The 11969-nt window shown below is 47.0% G+C and overlaps 1 pseudogene; it reads right to left on the bottom strand.

Moving 5' to 3' along the window:
- Nucleotides 1-11155, bottom strand: part of LOC102832763 — a 70818-nt pseudogene extending 59663 nt beyond the window's left edge.
- Nucleotides 11156-11969: the final 814 nt, after the last annotated feature.

Here is an 11969-nt window from a genome sequence, read left to right on the forward strand (position 1 = left end):
TGGGTTAATGTGCCAGACTGCAAAGCCATTTGAACTGCAAGGTTGGTGGTTCAAGCTTACCAGCTGCTCCTCAGAAACCCTATACAGGGTCGCTATGGGTCAGAATCGACTCAATGGCACTTAGCAACAACAACAACATAGATAGAGATATAATATATTATATATATATGCCATTTTTACAGGTAATATTGAAAAATAAAAACAACCAATATGTCCAAAAATAGAGAACTGCTTAAACAGACAATAATACATTTTTCATTTGCTCTGAGGTCATTTAAAAGATTATTTATATTTAGTGCAATACGAAAATGCTATGATACGACATAAAAGTAGTGTCCATGACCATATATTCACTGTGATCCAATTTTTACACAACAGTGTGCACGTTAAATAGCTGTTGTTGTTTTTGTGAAGTGCCGACGAGTCAGTTCCAACTCAGAGAAACCCTGTATAGAGTGTCCAAGGAGTGGCTGGTGAGTTTGAACCACCAACCTTATGGTTCAAACCAACCTTCCAGTCCAGTACTTATCCTACAGTGCCACAGAAGGATACACATAAAAATGATGTTCATCTTTAGTTGGGGGAATTATGGATGTTTATTATTTTCTACATTTCCTAACTTTTCTACAATGAATATTCCTTAATTTATAATTTAAAGGAATAAATATTTTATTTAGGAGCTCAAAAAGTAAAGTCAAATCCACAGTGTCATCATAGTATGTAATGCCTGACACTGAGGTCTACCTGGAATTAAAGGCAATGTAATAGGCTATGTAGAAGGAGTCCTGTGTAATGCCATCAGGTGTATAGAAGGGTTACTCACTGGCCTGCTAACCACAAGGTCAGTAGTTGAATGCACCAGCTGCTCCTCGGGAGAAAGACGAGGCTTTCTGCTCCCATCAAGGTTTAGAGTCTTGTCCTATACAACGTCACGATGAATCAGAACTGACTCCGATGGCACACAACGGCACAGCAGGTGTAGGGGCTAAAGGTTTCTAAACCAACCCAGACACCATGTGTCAACTCTGACACAAAGCAATCTCATGTGTGTCATAGTAGAACTGTGCTCTGTAGAGTTTCCGATGACTGATAATTCAGAGCGAATCACCAGGCCTTTCTTCTGAGATGCCTCTGGGTAGACTGTTAGCAACAAAACACATTAACCACTTGCACTACCCAGGGACTCCAAAAATGTCTACCCAGCACCTAAGGTAGCTAGGCAGACAGTAGCAAGGACAGCTCAAACCCTCACATCCATTTTCTTCAGGCAGAAGTAGAGTGTCCCAACACCACCTCTCCAGGACTTAACCCAGTTAGCTGTGCCAGAGGTCCGAGCCAAGGACAGCTCAACCAGGCAGCCTAGACACCAAGAAGGTGTCCAGAGAACAGAAGCCAGTCATCACTGCTGTAGGCAGTCATCTCATGCTCCTTCCCTGCCAGACTCAGGCAAGATGCTCACTCTACCTGAAAACATGCATCTGCACTGATTTTAAGGTTCTTTCTCATTTACCCACAGTAAAAAGTAATAATAAAGGAAAATGAGCTCCTTTTCATACTCAGCCTGTTCTGAGATTGTTACTCCACCCTTTTCTCTCAGGAAAATAAAGTCATTCTTCCTTTTTACTTTAAAAGTGGATTACATCACCATAAGAAGGAATGAAGTATTCATAATAAAGCTTGGAAACACTCTTCTTAGTGAGAGAAGTCAGACACATATCATGTGAATCCATTTATAGGGTATATCCAGAAGAGGTAAATGCTGGAGGTTAAGAACTAGACTGCTAATCGCAACGTCAGCAGTTCAAACCCACAACCTGCTCCTTGGGAAAAAAATAAGGTTTTCTCCTCCCATTAAGATTTACAGTCTTGTAAACCCTTCTGGTGTGACGCTGTAGGATAAGCACAGGACTGTAAGGTTAGTTTGAACCACAAAGTCGGCTGTTCAAACTTACCAGTTACTCCTCAGAAACCCTATACTGGGTTGCTATGACTTGGCACCAACCCTGTATATGGTTGCTGAGTCAGAATTGACTCAGTGGCAATGAGATAGGGACAGAAAGTAGATTACACGTTTCTAAGATGGTAGGGGGAACGTGACAGACTGCAAAGCCATTTGAACTGCAAGGTTGGCGGTTCAAGCTCATCAGCTGCTCCTCGGAAACCCTATACAGGGTTGCTATGGGTCGGAACCTACTCGACGGCACATAACAACAAGATGTTGGGGGAGTCCTGGGGTGGCGCTGTAGGATAACCACTGGACTACAAAGTTGGTTTGAACCACAAGGTCGGAGGTTCGAACTCACCAGCTACTCCTCGGAAACCTATACTGGGTCACTATGAATCATAACCAAGTTGATGACACTTAACAACAATAAGATGGTAGGCAAGTGGAAGACAAGGAATGACTTCTAATGGGTACAGTTTCTCTTTGGGGTGATGAAAATGTTCTGGAATTAGATAGCAGTGGTGATCACCTAAATTGAACTGTGCATTCTTAAATGGCAAATTTTGTAACATGTCAATTGATTCTCAATTTTAAACAATTTAAATGGGTCTCAATTAATTAGGCTCCTTCTCAGTGAAACACTAACTGGCCCCTTAGTTTTCCCAGAGCATATGATTTGGAGACAGATGACTCAGATTTCAAACATAACTCTGACACCTACTGCTGTGTGACCCTGGGCAAGTTCCTTAACCTCTCTGTTCCTACAGCATCAATTTTCTAGACTATAGAATAGCAATAATAATATCTAGCTCATGGGAGAAAGATGAGGCTTTCTACTCCCGTAAACATTTACAGCCTCGGAAACCCTGTACAGGGTTACTATGAGTCGGAACCGACTGCACAGCACTTAACAACAATATCTAGCTCACATGAATTGTCGTGAAGGTTACATAAATTAATGCCAGCAAACCGCAGTACCTAATCCAGAGCTCCTTTCCTCTAGCTGAAATTCAAAGGTGATCCTACATAGGGTTTCAGAGGCGGTAAATCTTTATGGAAGCAGAAAGCCTCATCTTTCTCCCACAGAACTGCTGGTAGTTTCGAACTGCTGTAATGTTACCAGAGCTCCTTAGCATTCCTCCAATCAAGGAGGAAGCAGTGGCAAAGCTGGACTTTGCGTCAGATCAGCCGGTTTCCATAGCTCCACAATGTGCTTTCAAGGCAGCTCGCTGCCTTCTCTTCCTTCAGCCACCTTGCTGGGGACTGTCAGATCACAGCAAGACCAACAACAGGCAGACCTGGGGCTGGTTTGGCCTGTGCTCCAAGACCAGGCAGACATCACCGCTCCTCCCACCAGGGCTGAGGGGTAGGGCTGGGGGCAGGGGGCAGGGTAGAGTTATCAAAAGGGCAGCTGGAGGCCAGGGAGCCAGTGGCAAAGGGAGGGGTGAGTGGGCATCCAGAATTCAAGGCATGTAAAGGTCAGGGGTCAAAGAAGTGAGATCAAGGAGTAACTCCAAGCCAGTCTGAGAGCCCAGGAGCCAAAGTTGTTTCTGTCTTTGGGCCTCAGAGGTGAGGATAGGTAAGGGTGGCTAGCACTCCACCGTTTTCAGCATTTCATGTTCTCATGCATCTCCCCCAGCACATGCATCAGGATTACCCCTATTTTACAAATGAGAAAACTACAGGTTGGGAGAGGCTGGCCCCAGAGGTGAGCTCTTACCCAAGGCTCACCATGGCTTACACCATGGTGCTGTTGTCTGCCCTGGGAAGGAGGTGGATTCAACAGCTGGGGATGATGTCCAGCTTGGGCCAAGCACCCTTGTTTATCTTCTTTGAAATTGCAAGCTACATTGCAGGGGGTAAGTATGTTTGGCAACTACAAATCTGTACCTTGCTGATGTGATCAGAAGGCTTCCAAGAAATAAGCAGGTACAGCGGCCTCCCAGAAGTCCCTATATCCATTTTCATAGGAAATTAATCCTCTTCTCTTTCCTGCGCCCAACAGCCCAGCTCACTGTGGCTCCAAAATAAAGGGTAAACCAAAGATTCAGCCAGTTCCCCCACCCCCACCCCAAGACTACCCGGCAGTGGTCACGTGGCTACAGCCAGGCCATAAATCAAAGGGGATGTTCCCCTTTCATCAGATGCCTACAGATAATTTCCCTGCTGGGACTCAGGGGCCATGGCCTAAAGGGTTAACTTCTCATTTCCTCTCTTCTTTCAAGCCTTAATCCCCATCCTGTGTGAGTGCATTCCAAGCCCACCTGGAGCAGGTCACAACTAGCTCTGAGTCCAAGGCTGGCCCTTCATTTCCCCTGGCAGGAGATTAGATGGGATACCCATTAATCACTCATTACCCCGGCCCTCAGTGCTGGCCAGGCCTCAGGCAGCAGGCCAGCAGGCCAGAAGGGTGGGGCAGACCCGCCTGATGCCCAGTACCACCCTCCTGGGACAAGCACAAGCCTGGCTCACTGCCCTGGGAACCACGCCCGAAAGCAGAGGGGCTAAGGGAAGACCTGGCTGAAAGTGCCAGTTAAGCAATTAGAGAAGGCTTTCTCTTTTTAATAGATAAAAAGAAATAGAGACCAATCTCATAGGACAACCAATCATCAATAGAAGAGGCAAGTGCCAAACCGCTTCATAGGTTCTTTGGGATATCTAAAGAGATGCTGGAGAAAGGCAGTGGAGAGGAGGGGTTGCTGAGTAGGTAATACATTCTTATTACTGCACAGCTGGCAGTGTTCATTGGCTTGGTTTGAAAGGCACTGATTTATTTTTTTTTTCTATGACACATCTGGAGTCCTGGGGTGGCACTGTAGGATAAGCACTCAACTGCACAGCGGTTCAAACTCACTAGCCTCTTCAAACTCAGAGAAACAACTCTAAGACATTTAACACATCTATTGAGCACCAGCTGCCTGTCACACACTGAGCAGGTACAGAATGAGGGAGAGGAATTCGGTAAGAACTAACACTGTTGTTGTTATGTGCTGTTGAGTTCGTTCCCACTCATAGCAACTCTATGCACAAAAGAAACACTACCCTATCCAGCCTTAGCCTTACAATGGTTATGTTTCAGCCCATTGCTGCTGCAATTGTATCAATCCACTTCACTGAAAGGGGACTTCTTCTTTTTCACTGACCCTCCACTTTGCCAAGCATGATGTCCTTCTCCAGGAACTGGTCCCTCCTGATAATACATCCAAAGTATGAGAGATGAAGTTTTGCCATGCTGGCTTCTATGCAGTATTCTGGTTGTATTTCTTCCAACACATATTTGTTTATTTTTCTTGCAGTCATGGTACTTTTACTATTTTTCTCCAACACCATAACTCAAATTCATCAATTCTTCTAAGGTCTTCCTTATTCACTGTACAATTTTCACATGCATATGAGGCTACTGAAAATACCATGGCTTGGGTCAGGTACACCTTAGTCCTCAAGCTGACATCTTTGCTCTTCAACACTTTAAAGAGGTCTTGTGCCGCAGATTTGTTGGATTTCTTGACTGCTGCCTCCATGAGTGTTGATAGTGGATCCAAGCAAAATGAAGTCTTTAACAACTTCCACCTTTTCTCCATTAATCATGATGTTATTTGTTGATCCAGTGCTGAGGATTTTAATTTTCTTTAAATTGAGGAGCAATCCATATTGAACGCTATGGTCTTTGATCTTCATCGGTATTTTGAGTCCTCTTCACTTTCAGCATGCAAGGTTGCATCATCTGCATAGTGCTAGTGTTAATGAGTCTTCCTCCAACCCTGATCATCATATAACCCAGCACTGAGCTCTTACTATAATTCAGGTCCTTTGGGTAATTTTCAGAATACCTGAGCACTGGTCCCCACACTAGCTCTCCAAACTTTGATTTTCTTCTAGTTCAGATGGAAAACAGACTTGGAGAGGGAAGGGAGCAAAACAAAGACTTGTTGATCGCATGAGACCTGCCAGTGGCCAGACCTCACAAGGAGGAAGACTCTGGTCTGCCTGGAGGGGAGAAGAGGTGAGGATGGCATGTCCAGCCCTAATTTAGAAGTCCCAGCCCATTTCTTACCTCTGGCAACCTAATCCAGTTGCTGGTTAAAGAGTGGATTCCAATTCCTGGTGATCCCGCCTCAGGGCAACCATGTGAGTCAGAGTAGAACTGTGCTCCATGATGGGTTTGTAGTCAGTAGATTGCCAGACCTTTCTCCTGAGGGTCCTCTGGGTAACCTCCAACCTTCAGCTTTTTGGTTATTCTTGTTAAGTGCCATCAAGTCAGTTCCGGCTCATTAACAATCTTGTATAGGGTTTCTAAGGAGCAGCTGGTGAGTTTGAACCGCTGACCTTGTGGTTCAAACCAACCTTGAGGCCAGTGCTATAGCACCACACCAGGACTCCAGCCTTTTAGTTAGCAGCCGAGTATGTTAACCAGCCAGGGAAGGACTGACTACCCTGGCAACTTGGTGCTCCCTGAAGTCAACCCATCTGATACCTTCTGCCCCAGACTAGCTGACATGCAGGAAGGCATTCCAGGTGAGAGCCCAGTGGGGACTGGGTTTACATGTCTTCAGGTAGGGGAATGCTTTCCAGAATAAACAAAAGATCTTTGAGCAAAGGAGAGAACTCCTCCTGGACTGGACCACAACTTCCCATTACCCCTCAGGGTCAATGCTTGAGTTACAAGGAATGTGCTACCTGGCATAAAATAGGTGGCTTGTTAGTTTGCCACCTGTCACTGGAACTTCATTGTAAAGGCAGTCTAGGGCACAGAATCACCTGAAGCACAATCCCAATTTCCTGTCCCTGACTCCACCCAGGAACCTGTATGTTTTCCCAAGATTCTAAGAAAAATTCTGATGTCCCAAAGAGCCTGCATTCCCACACCACCTCCCCAAGATCCTAAAGGTAATTCTGAAGCCTCAAAGACAACCTTTTCAGAAAATAAGCACCAGGCTTAGAAATTGCAGTTCTACAATGTGGGTTCAACCTCTGTATACTGAGTAGATGGGGAAGTGTTGGTGGTTATGTGCCATGGAGTCAGTTCCCACTCATAGCGACCCTGTACAGGGTTTCCGAATCTTTTCGGGAGCAGAAAGCCTCATCTTTCTCCCACGGAAAAGCTGGTAGTTTCAAACTGCTGACCTTGTGATTCGCAGCCCAATTTGTAACCACTACGCTACCAGAGCTCCTTAAATGAGGGGTCGATAAAGGCACGAAGTGACTCGCTTATAAATTTTCAAGAGGGAATATAGTTTAAGAGTGTACAGGGAAAGATAGAGTCCCTACTGAATAGTTTTCATCAGTCTGGTGAAAACAGATGGGGATATAAGATCCTTATGATTCAATAGTGAGTAATAGTCATCATGACTAACTGCAACTCTCACAATTGTAAAGGTAGAAATTTGGTAACAAAAGTGGGACAGTAGTTACTCTTACAGTCCAGAAACAGAGGACCCTAGGACCATCAAGGGAGAAGAGCACAGAGGAATGCGGGACCTTATCCAGAGAAGCAGCAACACCAGAGATGGAGACAGAAATGGGGACATGGGAAGAGGGAGCAGCTGAGACTCCAGATTCATGGGAAGAGAGGGACTGAGAGCTGGCCAGGAGACAGACTTGCAGAATGTGCTCTTTGGGGGTTTAAAATATTATATATGCATGAGGATTTAAACAAAAAAGAGCTAAAATGAATAGAGAGAAATACTGTTAACTGATGGTACATGGAGGGGGTTATAAACATTGTAATGAAACAAGGTATAAGATTTGTTGAATGTAAAACTGATGATCTGCCCTGTAAACTTTCACTCAATTCATACACACACACACAAAAAAAGATAAACAGCGCTGGAAAAAAAAAAAAAAGATTTGGGTTCAAAACCTAAGTTTTGTTGACTTCAGGCAGGTTTCCCCTTTTCCAGATTGAGTCCGGTTCATTGTACACCCCAGGCATAACATTGTTCCCTTCTTTTCAGAGAGGACATTCAAGAAACACACATGAAACTGGCATATCTGCCAATATAAATTTCACAATTTGCATCCCCAAAAGAAAGAAAGAAAAGTAAAAGATAGAGGGTGGAAAATAAAGAGAGGGAAGGGACAGGTGAATGAGAGGTCACACCCCAACATGTCACGTTTCCAAGTGTGCCGGGGCTGGCAGCATGCCTATCATTGTGCTGCGTGACCTGGAGGAGGTCCAAGAAGGAGAAGCCAAGGAGGCTGTCCTGGAAACACCTCAAGGGGAGTGGGTAAAGGAGACTTGTCCGCTGTGACATGTCCAGGCTAACTCCACAGTTAGTAGAAAATCCAGGGCAGTATCGAAGGCAAGAGTTTGGAGAAGAAAGAGATGGGCATGTGTTAGAAAGGCTAAGGCACCCTTGCTGGCAAAATTTAGATTGGTTAGAAAGAGGGGAAATCCACTGTTCTGAGATGGAGGATAGAAGAAGGACAACAAGACCATCAAGAGACTGGGTGCATGGAGTGAAGGGTTTCAGGCAAGGAAGATGTTGGGTTGATCTTGGATCTATGGAGGCTTGATTACAGATTTCAGAGCCCAAATGACAAATGATCTTGACTCAGCCATGTGCTTTCAGCACTTTGACATCTGAGTCTCTGTTCAAGGTCCTCTCTCTGCCCACATTCCCTCCTCTGGCCTTTTCCAACTCCTTGAGCTTCAAAGTCCAGCTGTAACTTTTCTGGTCTCTTCCAAGCTCCCTCATTCCGGTCTCCCTAATGCTTTAGGCCTCCCTCTGGTATTGTTTTGTGGTTATTTCTTTACTTATTTTTCTCTCAGATGGTTATTTATCATTGCACTCTCCTGTCAAATTCTTGAGGGCAGAGATGTCATCGTGTTCACAGATTAAGCCCCAGCACATAATAACAGTCCCTGGCACACAGCACAAACTCAAAAACATCTGTGGGACAAAATCAGAATTGAAGACGGGGGAGTCGTTGCAATTTCTTGAGATGAATGATGCAATGAAATCAGAATTTCAGGAATATTCATCTGTCGGTGCACAAAAAGATGGACTGAAATGAAGACGTCAACCTGTGGTAGGGAGTCAAGGAGGCCAGGGATTAACACTGTAATTTGGACATGGAGACAAGGGAATAATTCCCTGATTTATCATTCAAGAATGCGGAAGGGCCTTTGTGATGAATGATTTATAAATATGGGTTGGGGGTAGAATGGAAGAGTCGGGGTCCCCAAAAGTTAAGTTCCGAAAAACTCAGAAAAAAGTCACACAATGGGCCATGGAATGAGTCTTGGGGAACAAGGAGATGAGCAATCTTCAGTTTCTGTCTTCAGTTCATTCTAACTCATGGCGCTCCCATGTGTTAAGGAGTGCTCCATATGTTTTCTTAGGTGTTATCTTTGTGGAAACAGAATCCCAGTGCTTTCTTCCATGGTGACACTGGGTAGGTTCGAACCACTAACCTTAGGTTAGTACTTGAATGCAAACCATTTTGATCCCCCAGGGGCTTCACTCAAGGATCACTGATTATAATCCCAACAAGCCTTTCCAGGCCCAAGAATTCCAACTCACCACTTCTAACCTGGGTTTTGCTCTCAAATTCTGGGCTGCTTTTTTTTTTTTGCTTTTCTTGTTTTTCCTTTTCCTAACAACCAGTTAGAAACATGTCAGGGGATACTGAAATGAAGATAAGACCAACGTGGTGCCATGCCCAGTGCTGGGCATGGAGAAGACTATGTGAGCCCAGAATTTGGGAGCAAAATTCTTCTCATAAAATGCCAGCCAATTCAGTTGCTCATTCAGTAAGAGCTCCAGTATTCTGAGCACCCACACTCTTCCCAGGTGGGGACCTCTGGGAAATCCCTTCTCCAGCCATGCAGAGGCTTACAGGAAAGTCCCAGGGCTCCCATCTGCTTCCTTGCATTAATTGAATGGCCAGGATTTTTATTTCTAAAGGAATTCAACTATGATGCCAACAAAAATCTATATAGTAAGTGAGTAGTACTGTATTTAAATCATATTTCTAAAATGCTTGTTTCTTTGTATACTTCGATCCAGTAAGACCCTATAAGCCATCACCTATGTCAATGAAGAAGACACAAGCAGCTTCTAAAAAGCTGCATGACCTTTGAAAATCCTTAGACTTTTGTGTGCCTGGGTGCCTTCAGTTGTACCATGAGAGTTGGACAAGATGACTCTTTAGATTCTTCTCAGGTTTTCTCTTACTTCCAACACGCGCCGAATGACTGTTTCAGCTTCCCAGATCCAAGGCTTCAGAATTTCATTCACTGCCTGAAAAGGAGGCAAAGCTCAGAGCGGTGGGGGTCGTAAGGGAGACAGGAAGACACGCACGAACGCACTTTCCATAGGAGTGCTGGAGGCTGGGACCATAGTGTTAGGTGTGGACTGCTTAGGAGACTCACCAAATCCACAAACTCCTGATACTGCCTGAGCTGTGAAGTCCTCAGAACGCAAAAAAAATCTCTTTTCTAAATCAAGGCTGATGCTACTTCAGAAAGGAAAAAACTTAAGTTCCAGATCGCTTAATCTCCAAGATAGCTAGTACTGGAAAGGTTCATTCTGTAAATGAGCCTAGGGGGTTGCAGGTAGGTGCGCTGCAACTGGGGAAGTACCAAACGTTGGCGGAAATAATCCATCCACTCCGGCTCCCAGGGGCGCAAGGCTGCGGAGGGGCAGCTGAGACAGACATACAGCTTTGTAGAAAACTGCGTGGCCAAAGCCCCAGGAGGTAGGCTAGGCTGGGGTGGGGGACGCACAGGCTGGTTGTGCACTCGCCAGTCTCCCCCAGACCCAGACCCAAGGAACGCGGGGACCCCGCCGGGAGAACTGCAGAGTCTGAAAGTCCTTAGGGCTTCAAAGTTGGGGGCCGGTGCTGAGTGTGAAGGCCCGGCCAGAGCCAAGACCCCCAAGAGGGGACCTGAAGGAGACGAGGAGCAGCCGTGGCCACCACTCGGCGCGCGCTCTGGCTCCCCGGATACCGGTGCCGGCGCAGCCCCGCGGCACCCCGGACACACCCACTGCGCCCCGCCACCCCGCTCCCGCCAGCCCGCCAACCCGCCAGCCCGCCAGCCTGCCGTCCAGCCCGAGCCCGCAAGGCGGGCAGCGGCGGCGCACGGAGCGCGGGGCGCGTGGTAGCTCTGCTCACCTGGCGGTCCGCGTCCCTGAGCGGCCGACGGCCGCCTAGCCTCACCCCCGCGTGGTTCCCGGCGCCGGGCAGCCCAGAGCGCCGCCACATGGACGGCCGCTGCCCCCGCGCCCGCCCTGCACAGACTCCGCTATGTCCCGGTCCCTCGTTGGGCTGCGCGGGCGGCTAGAGGCTCCGGAGCGCCCGGAGAGCTCTGGCTCGGAGTTTGCGATCCGGTGAGCCTGGGTTCCCGCTCCCTTCGTCCCTCCTCCCTCCCCCACTCTCGGCCTCCTGCTGTCATCGGGAGCCGCTCCTGCCGCCCCCTGGCGGTCGCTTTGGGAAGGGCCGGCTCCCCACCTCACCCCACGACCCCAGATTGGTCGGTCCCCTTACCGCGATTAACAAACCTGATTCCTGAACACAGGGATATCATCTGGTGGAGAAGAGGACAGGGAAGCATGAGGTTACAGTGGCAGAAGAGTTGGTGGCTGTGGAAGACAAAGTGGTCCAGACTGGCAGGACCCCCTGAGTGAGACGAAATGGGGAGGGTTGTTGAGAACACGAGGTAGACTTGTCCCTGACATGGAAGACCTTGCATTCCGCATGAATCTTGTCCTGAGCTTAGTGAGAACTGTGGAGGTACTGAGGCACAAGACATGTGCGACTCAATGGGAATACACGCTGTGATTGGTGACCACACTCGACACCGATAAGGGGAAGTGAGGGAAAAACAGCAATGAAGTGGCTAAGCCCTACAACGTTCAATAGACTTCTGTGAACCCTGGTGAAGACCTGGTTGGCCAGCAGTGTGGCAAGACCTGGGGACTCTTGGCCCAAAGTCAGTGACATAGCCACAGAGAACTAGAGTGGAGAGTGAAGCATCCAGCTGATAAGAAGAGAGGGCATATGCATAAGAACACCCACA

Source organism: Chrysochloris asiatica, unplaced genomic scaffold (assembly GCF_000296735.1).
Source record: "Chrysochloris asiatica unplaced genomic scaffold, ChrAsi1.0 scaffold00092, whole genome shotgun sequence".
Lineage (NCBI taxonomy): Eukaryota > Metazoa > Chordata > Mammalia > Afrosoricida > Chrysochloridae > Chrysochloris > Chrysochloris asiatica.